At 40.1% G+C, this 14,419-nt stretch overlaps 1 non-coding gene across 1 annotated transcript; it reads left to right on the forward strand.

Annotated features, from left to right (window-relative positions):
- The first annotated feature begins 427 nt into the window (after positions 1-427).
- On the forward strand, positions 428-534 carry LOC121225546 (small nucleolar RNA R71). The gene has a single exon (XR_005923414.1). It is a non-coding gene; the product is annotated as a small nucleolar RNA R71 (small nucleolar RNA).
- Positions 535-14,419: the final 13,885 nt, after the last annotated feature.

Here is a 14,419-nt window from a genome sequence, read left to right on the forward strand (position 1 = left end):
GATTATTTTGAGGTCGAGGATTATTACCCATATAATTCAATTTCTCGTTTTCCATGTTGTGCCCATAGGGTGGGTATTCTGAATTGCTTATTCCACCTCCATTTGCATCGTACTGCATTACTATGCATCGTACTGCATTACTAGATGAGCCTGTGAAGAACCAAGTAAACCATTAATTTTTGTATTCAAAAGTTCTACCTGATTAGAAAGCATAGTGACAGAATTGACATTAAAAATGCCAGCCATTTTTGTCGGCTTTGTCCTCATGACTTGCCACTGATAATTATTCAGTGACATCTCTTCTATAAATTCATAAGCCTCTTCAGGTGTCTTATTATTGATAGTCCCACCAGCAGCTGCGGCAATCATGTGTATAGTCAAAGGATTCAGACCATTGTGAAAAGTTTGAACCTGTATCTAAAGTTGTAACCCATGGTGAGGGCACCTTCTCAATGGATCCTTGCATCTCTCCCATGTATCATAAAGAGTTTCTAGATCCATCTGCACAAAAGAAGAGATATCATTCCTCAATTTAGCCATTTTAGCCGGTGGAAAGTATTTAAGCAGAAATTTTACGGTCATTTGTTCCCAAGTGATAATCGATCCTTGTGGTAACGAGTTCAACCACTGTTTAGCCTTATTCCTCAATGAAAAGGGAAATAATCGAAGGCGAATGGCATCTCAGAGAAGCCATTGATCTTAAAGGCACCGCAGAATTCCAGAAAATTTTCCAAATAGGTGTTTGGATCCTCGTCCTGCAAACCATCAAACTGAACAAACTGTTGTATCATTTGAATCGTGTTAGGTTTTAGTTCAAAATTATTTGCAGCAATAGTAGGTCTAACTATACTCGATTCAGCTCCTGTTAAACTAGGTTTAGCATAATCATACATAGTACGAGGAGTAGGATACTGATTTACTGGGTTTGCAACAGCCACAGGAGGTAGCGGATTATTATGATTATCAGCCATCTCCTCGGTTGTGGTTTGAATATCGTCCTCTTGCCCTTCATCTATGTATTGTAGACTTTTTCTTATCTCTCTTTAGTTTCTGCGAGCTGTGCTTTCGATCACACTATCAAAAAGTAGAGGTCCTAACGGGTTTCTTCTAGTCATAAACTATAAAAACCTGCCAGAAGTAAATAAAAGAAAATTTAGTGATATAAAAAAAATTAAAATAAAAATTAAATTGCAATAAAATAAATGGCTAAAGTAATAAAAATTAAGCATTCCTAATATCTCAGTTCCCCAGCAATGGCGCCAAAAACTTGATATGCGTGATAAGTTTTATATTTATGATTGATCGTACTTGAAAACTAACTATTATCACGATAAAGGCAAGCGCACCTATCGAACAGTAGTATAGCTTATAGCAAGACCGGAATGTCGAACCCAGAGGAACTAAAAGTACTAGTATTAACCTTCTTTTTATTATCTAGCCTAAAAATAAGGGGATTTGCTTTATCTAAACTAATTAACTAAATTAAGAATGCACAAGAAGTAAATTGGGGAAATATTTTTGGGGAAACTGATTGATTTAGACAATACCTACGGAAGAATCCACCTAGACTTCACTTGTTATTTGACTCTGAATTAGACAATTTATTCACTTGACTCGATTCGTAGAAATCCCTAATTTATATTATTATCTCTCTCAAGACTAACAACGTCTAACCCTAGGTTGATTAATTGAAATCTCTTTCTAATTAAAACCCCTAGTGTTGCATTAACTCGATCTATGGATTCCCTTATTAGGTTTGACCCTAATCCGGCAGATTTATGTCACTATATGTCTAGGGGTGCAATCAATTCCGCTTAATTATGCTAGATCTACTCTTAGACAGGGACTTTTTCTCTTCTAAATAAGCACATTAATACTTGAATCAATATCCTGGAATATTAAAGCAAGAACTAAGAACACATAATTAAGAACAAATCAAGTATTTATCATATAATTCAGAAAATAATAACAAGATCCGTCTTAGGTTTCATCCACCTTAGGTATTTAGGGAATTTAGTTCATATGTGTAAAAGAAAACATCTCAGAAGAATAATGATAACAAGGAAATTGAAGGGAGATCTTCAGTCTTGAAGGAGAATCGGCTTCCTTTAAGTAATTCCTTGCCTTCTACTCCGTGTGTCCTCTAGGTGCCCTTCTAGGGTGTTTATATACGCTTTAGAATGTTTCCAAACCCTTAAAAGTGACCTTTTTTGAGTAGAACTAAACTTGGGCTCGATAGGGACACGCCCGTGTGGGGTGGCTTAGGCTGTGTTAGAGTCTGGTAAATAGGCACGGGCATGTGGTCTACCTGTGTGAGGAAGTCCAGGCCATGTTGATTTCCCATGTTGACCTATTTTCTCCGTTTTTGGCCCGTTTCTCGCTCCTTTTACTCTCCTATGTTCACCTAAGTATAAAACATGAAATTAAAGGATGAAATTAAAGGATTAGGAGCATCAAATTTCACAAATCTAATGATAATTCATCCAAAAATGTGCTTAAGCATGGGATAAAATATGTATAAATTACGACTTATCAACTTACATAAGTTCTAAATCCATTTCCTCATCATATTATCATCTATATCATGACACAAATTGCACCATATCATCATCTCAAATTCAAACCACAATATGCCAATCTTCCAAGCATTAATACATCATCTAATAATTAACCAAGTGAACAACCATTTTGCTATATCAACAACTATAGTAAACATACCAAAACAAGCCAATATATAAGGCATTATATACATCACATGTATCACTTATCAAACATATAATTCAAGCCAACTTAAATGGCCATACACCAACATTTACAAGCCAAATCTCATGGCTAATATCATAACTCAAAACATACTAAGATGACACTAGCCTGTACATGCCATATACCATATATACAAAGCTTCAAAAGTACCAACAAAATGATCGATAGTGTGATGACGGTTCCCGACGATCCCCGAGTCCAAGTTAGCTTTGATTCTCTATAAAACATAAACAAATAACACAGTAAGCTTCGTAGCATAGTAAGTTCGTACTAAATATACTCAACAGGTCATAATATACTAATCATCAATTCGTACTAATTAATATCTAAATCATGGTGACCAACAAACTTTCCTCATACTCACTCAATGGTTTATGAACAAGTTCATAACTACTTCTATTTGGATTTCATGCTTTATATGTACATACCTATACAAATCCATACCGAACTCATGGGGGACTAAATTGGGGAAGATGACATCTTTCTAATAGTTATTTTTGTCTTTATTTACCAAATGACCAAAATGCCCTTCACTTAAAACTTTGAAATTTTATCTAACCATGTCGATTTTTGTCCAACTAAAAGTATAATGGTCTAATTACCATTTAAGGACCTCCAATTTAAAATTTTATAGCAATTAGACACCTCTAGATCCTAGAACACATATTTTTCACCTATTGCAATTTAGTCCTATTAGTCAAATTGGACAATCTATCGATAAAATTTCTTAATGAAGTTTTCACACAATCATTCAATCATATTGTAGACCTTAAGGAAATAATAAAATAAATATTTCTACCACAGATTCATCATCCTAAAACTACTATTCTGATTTGACCCTAAAACAGGATGTTACAACTTTCCCCCTTTAGGGATTTTCGTCCTCGAAAATCTTACTAGAAAAGAGGTTTGTGTATTATTTTTTCATAGCTTCCTTGGGTTTCCACGTAACCTCTTCGACCCAATGTCTTTGCCATAAAACTTTCACTAGGGCTATATGTAACACCCCAAACCCGGCCCAGACGTTATGGCCAGATCTGACGTGTCACATGGACTTACGACTTAGTATGCATTCGTTGGTTGAAGTGATTAGGGTGGTCATTGTAAAAACAGCGGTTCAATGAAAAGTCGGTTTATCAATCTTTAGGCTATCCATTTGTTGTGCTTGTTGAGTCTTGAAAACGTTCATTAATTTTGAAAACCTGCGTAGCCTAACACTAGCAGTTCCGTCATAGTATAAATATAATCAGAAAATAAAACCATAGCAGAAAAAAGAAATTTAAATAGCGGCCTTATTACAACTTAAAACCCAAAATTAAATCAGAATATAAAAATAATAAAAATAAACTAACTTGGAAAAACCAACTTTGCAGATGATGTGGCCACTCCGAATCCCTCACAACTCCAAGCCCACTATGGTTGGGGATTTCTTGCAGAGAGGAAAATAAAGGGTGAGTTTGGTAAACTCAGTGTGTAACATAACCCAACCCAACCATAGCCCAAAACAGATCAAACCTCAGAGTCAGACTTATCTGGGCCTTGGCCCAGTACAGAAATCAGAATGAAACCCATAGGCCCATAGCAGATACAGAACAAATATATCATGAATGCAGAAATCCCAACCCAAAGCCATCCATAACACCCTCGTACCAACCTTACACCATGTGGGGAGACTACTCGACCAACTCAACCGCTACACACCACAGAAATTGCAGCGAGGCTGCCAGATATTGTGATGAAGTCACCAGATACAGATATTGTGGCTAGGCCACCAGAACAGATATATATGTGGCGAAGCCACCAGATTGCAGTGAGGCTGCCAGATATTGTGACGAAGTCACCAGAGCGAATATATATGGCGAGGCCACTAGATTGCAACGAGGCTGCCAGAACGCTTCCTCCATCAATATAATCCATGTCCCATGCAACAGAAATAATATGTCATGGCATACGTATACAGAAACAGAACATCATGCTTTTCAGAAAAAACATAACCCTAGGGGTAAAATCGTAATTTTGCATGCGTAAGGGTATTTCAGTAATTATTACCTATTGCTAAGATTTCATGCTCATTCTAACGTTTACCAAGTAATCAGAAGTACTTACCTCATCTTTTTACCAAAGTGGGCCCGTTGGCCCATTGGCCCGTTTTCAGCCCATTAAGCCCAAAAATATCATTGTGCACGAAAATGCACACTCTGCACTCTAATCATCCAAATGCACTATATTCATTAACAACTGTCTCACGAGCGCTCGCACGCTCGTGAGTTCACAAAATACCAACGTTTCGGTATTTCGGCTTTTACCGATTCAGTCTAAGGGAGGGTGTCGTTTACACACCTGGTTGATGACGATTGATGATGATATCTCCCACGCGATAATCCTACAATCGATCACTAACACATTAGACTTACAAATTAACAATAACTAACATAAATCCACGTCAACTAGCCCAATCATCACACAAGTTAGTCATTTACGCACGAGGGGCAAAATAGTCATTTTACCCTCCAGGGGTAAATCGGTAGTCCTACCCTACAGGGGTATTTTAGTAATTCTACAACTTATCCACTTGGGCCTACGGACCTATTGGGACCACATGGCCCATTTCAGCCCATCGCGGCCAGAAATAGCCGTCCTACTGCTAGAGTAATGAGAAATACACACCTGTTAGGATACTGCAGTTAATCCGCGCTCCAAACACTCTTAGCTGACGCCCAACCCAAACGAGCACGTCACAAAGCGAAAGGGATCAGCCAAGAAGGGTATGCCTACTCTCCTCATGGTTTGCTCTATTTAAAGCAGCTCTCCATCTACTCTTATGTTAGCTTCCCGATGTGGGATCCCTCCATCACCAGAGTTTAAAACCAACACCAACTCTTGCCGCCCCAACATAGCAAAATAATCAAACTTTGCGTGCCAAGGGATTCGAACCAAAGTCCTCTCACATGCCAACTCATGCCACCACCACTAAGCCATCAACTCATTTGTGTCATAAATCCAACACATTAAACTTTAAAGCGCACCTACTTGCTTCCAGATTTATTGAAAAGAAAAACCAAAATATATTGCAAGAGCCAAGACTTGAACCTTGGACCCCTTGCTTCCTCTATGGCGTCATTTCCTTGTCCCCTAAGTGGCGCCACCTTGCCACTACACCACACTCCTTTTTGTGTCATATTTTACCCCTTTACTCTTAAAAGCCCAAACGCCAATTGCATTACCTGTTCATAAATTTAAAATTCCGAAGAATACCACGGATTTAACTTAAGTTTGGGCCTTTCAAAGGCCCACTAACCTACTAAAATATATATTTTAACCAACCAGAACACACAAATTTAAAAAAAACACTGAAACACAGAAAACCGAAAAATTGAGGCGTTACAACTCTACCCTCCTTAAAGAAATTTCGTCCTCAAAATTTTACCTGAATCAAACAGATGAGGATATTGTTGACGCATCGCCACTTCTGGCTACCAAGTAGCTTCCTGTAACACCCTGAATTTGGGCCTAGAAGTTTTGGGCCTTGAACATGGGAGCGGTTGAAGGCAGCTTATAATATTTTGTTGTGCGTGTAAATTTCGTTAATGAAGGCTTGTTTTAGTGGTTAAGTGTGCTGAGAAGTGTTGGAGAAGTCCTGGGTTCAAATCTGGACTCTAGCAAAAATTTTGGTTTAAGGTGAATCAAACCCTGGGTGTAGTAGATAGGCCTTGAGAATATTGTTGGGGAAATTGTGACACAAAAAGCCTTGTGGTCGTGTGGCAAAGTAACGCCACATAAGAGGCAGGAAGGTTGCGTCATAGAGGTGGCAAGGAGGTCCAGGGTTTGAAACTCATGGCAATCAAAGAGCATTTATTTTGCTAACAGGGGTCCGCAAGAGTTGGTGTTGAATTTAAACTCTGATGATGGAGGGATCCCACATCGGGAAGCTAACATAAGAGTGGATGCGAAGCTGGCTTTAAATAGAGAGAACCATGAGGAGAGTAAAGGTACCTTTCTTGGCTGATCCCTTTCGCTTTATGGCATGCTCGTTTGGGTTAGGCGTCGGTTAAGAGTGCTCGGAGCCTTGATTAACTCCAGTCTCCTATCAGGTGTGTATTTCTCACTACTCTAACTGTAGGATGGCTACTTCGGGCTGCGATGGGCAGAAAGGGGCCATGTGGGCCCAATGGGCCTACGGGCCCAATTGTATAAGTTGTTTGATTGTGTAGTAAATATTAGACTAGGCCAGGTGAATCTCATATCTGTGGCTAGATTTGGGCTAAAAGGGCCACACGAGCGTGTGGGCCCATTTGGGCTGAGAAAGGGCTTTAGGCCCATTCGTATTATTATCCCTGTTTAGAATACTTTAGTTTACCAAATTACCAAAATACCCCTAGTTTGTAAAATCACCAAAATACCCTTGGTTTACAAAATTACCAAAATACCCCTAGTTTGTAAAATTACTAAAATACCCTTGGTTTATAAAATTACCAAAATACCCCTAGTTTGTAAAATTACCAAAATACCCTTATTTTACAAAATTACAAAAAAACCCATAGTTGGTAAAATCACAAAAATACCCTTGGTTTATAAAACCACCAAAATACCCCTAGTTTGTAAAATTACCAAAATACCCTTGGTTTACAAAATTATCAAAATACCCCTGGTTTGTAAAATTACTAAAATTACCTTGGTTTATAAAATTACCAAAATACCCCTAGTTTGTAAAATTACCAAAATACCCCTAGTTTGTAAAATTATCAAAATACCACTAGTTTGTAATATTACCAAAATACCCCTGATTTGTGAAATTACTGAAATACCCTCGACCTGTAAAATTATTGAAATATCCTCGGCTTGTAAAATTACCAAAGTACCTTTGATTTACAGAATTACCGTTTTACCCTCGATTTACAAAATTATCGAAATACCTTTGTAGGGTAGAAATGCCGAAATACCCTTGTAGGGTAGAAATACCGAAATACCCTTGTAGGGTAGAAATGCCGAAATACCCTTGTAGGGTAGAAATATCGAAATACCCCTGTAGGGTAGAAATACTAAAATACCCCTGTAGGGTAGAAATATCGAAATACCCTTGTAGGGTAGAATTACTAAAATACCCTTGTAGGGTAGAATTATCGAAATACCCTTGTAGGGTAGAAATACCGAAATACCCCTGTAGGGTAGAATTACTGAAATACTCCTGTAAGGTAGAATTACCGAGATACCCTTGTGGGGTAAAATTACCACTTTACCCCTAGGGTGTTAAATGACTGTTTTGTCCTTGTGGGCAAGTGACTGACTTGGACTGTGTGGTTGACGGATTTGATTGTGAATATATGTTGGTGATATGAATGACTTGACTGTGATTGTTTGATTCAAATATGGACATGATATTCTGATTCTGTATGTTGTATGCCATGACATGTATATCTGTTACATGGGATATGAGTTATATTGATAGAGGAAGTGTTCTGGCAGCCTCGCTACAATCTGGTGGCCTCGCCACAATATCTGTATCTGGTGACTTCGTCACAATATTTGGCAGCCTCGCTGCAAATTCTGTGGTGTGTAGCTGATGGGTGGGTCGAGTTGTCTCCCCACTTGGTGTAAGGTTGGTACGGGGGTGTATACGGATGGATTGGGTTAGGTTTGCATTCACATTCTGATTCTGATTCTGTTACCTGATACTGATTCTGATTCTGTTACCTAATTCTGATTCTGGTTCTGATTCTGATTCTGTTACCTGATACTGATTCTGATTCTATTACCTAATTCTGATTCTGATTCTGATTCTGATTTTGATTCTGTCACCTAATTTTGATTCTGATTCTGATTCTCATTTTGATTCTAGTTTTGATAATGTTTCTTATTCTGTAATGGGCTAAGGCCCATCTGGTACTATCTGTTATAATGGGCTAAGGCCTAATTGATACTGAAATTGTAAGTAGGGCTGGGGCCAACTTTTAATTCTTTTATATGACTGACTGTTCCTTTTATATAGTAGGGGATTTCACATTGAGTTTTCGTAAATTCACCCCGTTTATTAACCTTTCAGGTAATTTCCAGCCTTAGATGGATCGGAGCTGCGAGGGGCTCGGAGGAAGCCACACACATTATTTATGTTACAGTTTTGATTATTACTTTTAAATGTTTTTATATGGGTTGTAGTAAAGCCATTGTAATTTTCTGGATTTCAAATTTGGAATTTTATTTATTGTTCTTATAATTGCTAGTATTAGAACACGGTTTTCCAAAGCAACTACTGTTGTTCAAAACATCACGTATCCGCAATTATTTTTAAATTAAGCTTCCGCAACTACCAAAATTTTTACAAAGTTCTTAAGAATGTTATTCAGCTGAGGTTTTCTAACAAGGTTTAAAAAGGGTATAAGTTTTTAATTATTAAGAAGGGTTTTTAATGGAAACATGGTTTTTGAAAAACACTTCAATGTGACACGCTAGATTCGAGCCAAACTTCCAGGCCAGGTTTGGGGTGTTACATTTCCTCTCTGCCATGATTACGCCACAGCACCTTTACTAGCGGAACTGATTTCCTCCTCAAAATCTTAACATCTCGATCCAAAATCTGCACAGGCTCTTCCTCAAAAGTCAAGTCTGTTTGGACCTCGATCTCTGCAACCGGCACAACATGAGTAGGGTAAGAATAATACCGCCTTAACATGGAGACGTGAAAGACATCATGAATCCTATCCAACTCTAGAGGTAGCTCCAACTGATAAGCCACTAGACCCACTCGCTTAAGAATCCGATAAGGCCCAATGAACCGCGGACTTAACTTGCCTTTCCTCCCAAACCTTAATATTTTCTTCCAAGGTGAAACTTTCAAGAAGACCATATCACCCACAGAGTACTCAATTTCCTTGCGCTTCAAATCTACATATGACTTCTGTCTATCAGATGCTTCCTTCAACCGGTCTCTAATCAACTTGACCTTATCCTCAGTATCTGCCACCAACTCAAGTCCAAGAACCTGTCGTTCACCCAACTCAGTCCAACAACTAGGTGTACGACATCTTCGCCCATATAGTGCCTCATAAGGAGCCATTCGAATACTTGCCTGATAACTGTTGTTGCATGCAAACTCTGCCAACGGTAAGTAATCCTCCCAACTGTCTCAAAAGTCGATAACCATCCCCTCAACATGTCTTCCAGAATCTGAATAACCCTTTCCGACTGACCATCAGTCTGAGGCTGAAAGGCTGTACTAAATTTCAACCGCGTACCCAACGCCTCATGTAAATTTTGCCAAAACCGATATGTGAATCTAGGATCTCGATCAGAAATAATCGACGCTAGCACTCCGTGAAGTTGCACTATTTCTACCACATACAATTTGGCTAACTTCTGAAGTGAATAATCAGTGCGGACAGGTATGAAATGAGCAGATTTGGTCAACCTATCCACAGTTACCCAAATCGAGTCCTTCTTTGACGGTGTCAAGCGTAACCCACGCAAAAAATCCATGGTTACCCTCTCCCACTTCCAAAGTGGTACTTTCACTGGCTGCAAAAGTCTGGAAGGTAATTGATGTTCAGCTTTCACTTGCTGACAAGTCAGACATTTTCCCACAACTTCCGTTACCTCTCGCTTCAATCCAGGCCACCAATACAACTCCTTTAAGTCGCGATACATTTTACTCCCTCCAAGATGCATAGCACACAGACCTCCATAAGCTTCTTTCAAAATTGCTTGCCTCAAGTCAGAGTCCTTCGGAATACAAACTCTACCTCGGTAACACATAACTCCCTCACTGTTCAGTCCGAACTCAGAAGTATCCCCATTCTTAACCTGCCGGAATCGAGAAACCAGGGACTCATCCCTCGACTGTTTTTCCTTAATCTCATCCACCTAGGTCGGCCTAACTTGCAGTTCTGCTAACAGACTACCGTCGTCATACAGACTCAAACGAGCAAACATGGCTCTCAAATTAGATACAGTTCTATAACTTAGGGCATCAGCCACCACATTAGCTTTGCCTGGGTGATACTCAATCGCGTAATCATAATCCTTAAGAAACTCTATCCATCTCCGCTACCTAAGGTTCAGCTCCTTCTGAGTCAGCAAGTACTTAAGACTCTTATGATCTATGTATATAATACACCTTTCTCCGTACAGGTAATGTCTCCAAATCTTAAGCGCAAAGATTACCGCTGCCAACTCCAGATCATGAGTAGGATAGTTAACTTCATGTGGTTTAAGCTGTCGCGATGCATAAGCAACCACTTTACCCTCTTGCATCAGCACACAGCCCAACCCTACATGTGATCATCACTGCATACGGTAAAATCTTTTCCAGACTCCGGCTGAATCAGTACAGGTGCCTCGGTCAGAACTTTCTTTAGCTTCTCAAAAGATTCCTGTTGTTTCTCAGGCCAAAAAAATGGTACTCCCTTCCTTATAAGCTTTGTCAAAGGCGCTGCCATCACAGAAAATCCTTCCACAAACCTTCTATAGTACCAAGCTAAACCCAGAAAACTTCAAATTTTCGATACTGACCTCGGTGGCTTCCATTCCAGAATTGCTTCAATCTTTCGAGGGTCCACCTTGATCCCTTCAGCAGAGACAACATTCCCCAAGAAAGTTACCTCTCTCAACCAAAACTCACACTTACTGAATTTCGCATAAAGTTCCTTCTCCCTCAGTACTTGCAGCACAATACGAAGATGCTCATCATGCTTCTCCACAGTTTCAGAATAAACCAGAATATCGTCGATAAAGACGACCACAAATCGATCCAAGTATGGCTGAAACACTCGATTCATCAGATCCAAAAATGCCACAGGTGCGTTCGTCAACCCAAATGGCATAACCAAGAACTCATAGTGACCATACCGAGTTCTGAATGCTGTCTTGTGAATATCCACCTCCTTAACCCTCAACTGATGATACCCAGATCGAAGGTCAATCTTGGAAAATACTGAAGCTCCTCTAAGTTAGTCGAATAAATCATCGATTGTCAACAGTGGGTACTTGTTCTTAATCGTCAGTTTGTTCAACTGCAGATAATCGATGCACATCCGCATTGACCCATCTTTCTTCTTTTCGAACAACACTGGTGCTCCCCACGGAGACACACTTGGTCTAATGAAGCCTCTATCCAATAATGCTTGAATTTGGGCTTTCAGCTCTACCAACTCCTTCAGTGCCATCCTATAAGGTGCAATGGACACTGGTGCCGTTCTAGGTAACAAGTTGATTCCAAACTCAACCTCTCGGTTCGGGGGCAAACCCGGAAGCTCCTCTGGAAAAACATCTTGAAAATCATTGACGGTTCTAACTTTATCCACTATCAGATCCTCGATTTTCGATTGGCTTACAAATGCCAAATAAGCCTCACATCCCTTTCGAATCCACTTCTCGGCTCTCAATGCCGACACCATATTAGACAGATAATCCCTACGCTCGCCTATCACCAAAACCTCCTCATCCATTGTGGTCTTTAACATTATTCACTTAGCAGCACAATCCAGAGTAGCCCTATGCTTAACAAGCCAATCCATTCCCAAAATCAGATCGAATTCTCCGAAAGGTAGCTCCATCAGATCTCCAAAGAAAACTTTTCCTTGAGTTTCTATAGGCACATCTCTATACATTTTATCTACCCTAACCGAGTGACCCAAAGGACTTAGTATAGATACCCTACTCACGGTCTCCTCAAAGCGCACACCCAGTGACCCAGATATAGCACATGCAACATATGAATGGGTAGATCCAATATCTATCAACGCAGTGTATGGCATACTGGAAATCAGAAACGTACCAGTTATGAAGTCAGGTGCATCACCCTCCTCTCGATGACGAGCTGCATACACCAACACCGGCTGACGAGCCTCAGCAAATCCAGCACCCCTACCTGGCGCTCCTCTTCCTCGACCATTTCTATTACCACCTCTGCCTTGCCCACATCCTCTCGAAAACTGTGGTCCACCCCTCACTGGTTGAGCGACCCTCTGCTCTAAAACTTGAACCTGATCTAGTTTCTGGAGACAATCCTTAACCCTATGCTCCATAGATCCGCATCGAAAACAAGCACCAGAACATTTTCGACACTCACCCATATGCATCTTCCCATAATTCCTACAACCCTGCAGTCTAACAGCATTCATCGGTACTGCTCGAACTGGCTTCATTACCCTTGCTCTCTTAACATTCCTGTTCATACCACCTGAAAGTCTTGAATCTCTCCTAAAATGGTTCAGATCTTTCTCACGATTCTGTCTTTCTGTATGCTTCACTTCCTCAGCTATCTTAGCTTTCTCCACTAAAGCAGCGAAGTTACGCTCCCTCTGCGGAGCAATCAACACCCTAAGTTCATCTCTTAGACTATCCTCGAAGCGTACGCTATGCTCATACTCTGTAGCGACAATCCCAGAAGCATACCAGCTCAGTCTCAGAAACTCAGACTCATACTCAGCCACTGACTTACTCTCTTGGACCAGGTTTAGAAATTCTTTTCGGCGAGCGTCCACGTAACTAGCCCCAACATACTTTCCTTTGAAGGCTGTCTTAAACAGCTCCCAAGTCACACTGTCAGTAGGAGTTCCATCTCTCACCGTGAGCCACCACTGATAAGCCTCATCCCTGAGTAACGATATGGCTCCCTTCAGCTTCTGCTCCACAGAGCAGACCAGATCATCCATAATTTGCTCCGTGGCTTCTAACCAATACTTAGCCACATTTGGAGCTACACCAGATACGCCCCTAAATATCTCTGCTCCATTGACCCGGAGCCGCTCAGAAATACACCCCCGAATTTCATTTCCCGTACTTGTCCCAGCAACCCTTTCCAAAACTCGGAGCATTGCCTAGGACAGAGCATCGTCCTCGGCACCTCGATCATGAGACTCTACCTCCGTTGCCGGTGGTACCGGTGCATTTGCTGCTGGCACATGTCCTGAAGACGAAGATTCAGCTTGAGCATTACCTCGGCCACGTCCACGGGCTCTTCCACGAGCTGCTCGTGTACTCATTTCGTATTATCTGATTAAGAATTTTATGAATCAGTTTAATATTTCAGTGTTTATTACAGATGTCTTATGAATAACAGTAATTCAGAGTTTGAGTTTGTTTCCTTTTGCGGTAGCCTAGCTACAGTCTCAGTCTACTTATCAGAGTTTCAATAGTTCCAGTGTTACCCTAACTAAAGTACCATGATAAGGTTTTGTACAAGCATATAACAGATATTTCAGAAAAAATCAAAAAGGCTCAGAAAACTTACAGACTTGGGCCGGAGATTCGGTGTGCCACCTTCTAAAAAAACCTAATTTTAGAAAACCAATTTTAATCTTTAAAATCATCTATTTGTAAAGAGAAAATATTGGAAACATTCTCAAAAAAAATTTATAATCAAGTTCCAAAAAAAACGATTTTCGAAAACCTTTATTTAGTGTTTCTTTACAAACTCTCATTTTTAGACCCGTTCCACAGCCGAGTTGTTGCAACTTGGCTTTGATACCACTAAATGTAACACCCCAAACCTGGCCCAAATGTTATGGCCAGATCTGACGTGTCACATGGACTTACGACTTAGTATGCATTCACTGGTTTAAGTAATTGGGGTGGTCTTCGTAAAAACAGCGGTTGAATGAAAAGTTAGTTTATCAATCTTTAGGCTATCCATTTGTTGTGCTTGTTGAGTCTTGAAAACGTT

This window comes from Gossypium hirsutum, chromosome A03 (assembly GCF_007990345.1).
Source record: "Gossypium hirsutum isolate 1008001.06 chromosome A03, Gossypium_hirsutum_v2.1, whole genome shotgun sequence".
In the NCBI taxonomy this organism is placed as follows: domain Eukaryota; kingdom Viridiplantae; phylum Streptophyta; class Magnoliopsida; order Malvales; family Malvaceae; genus Gossypium; species Gossypium hirsutum.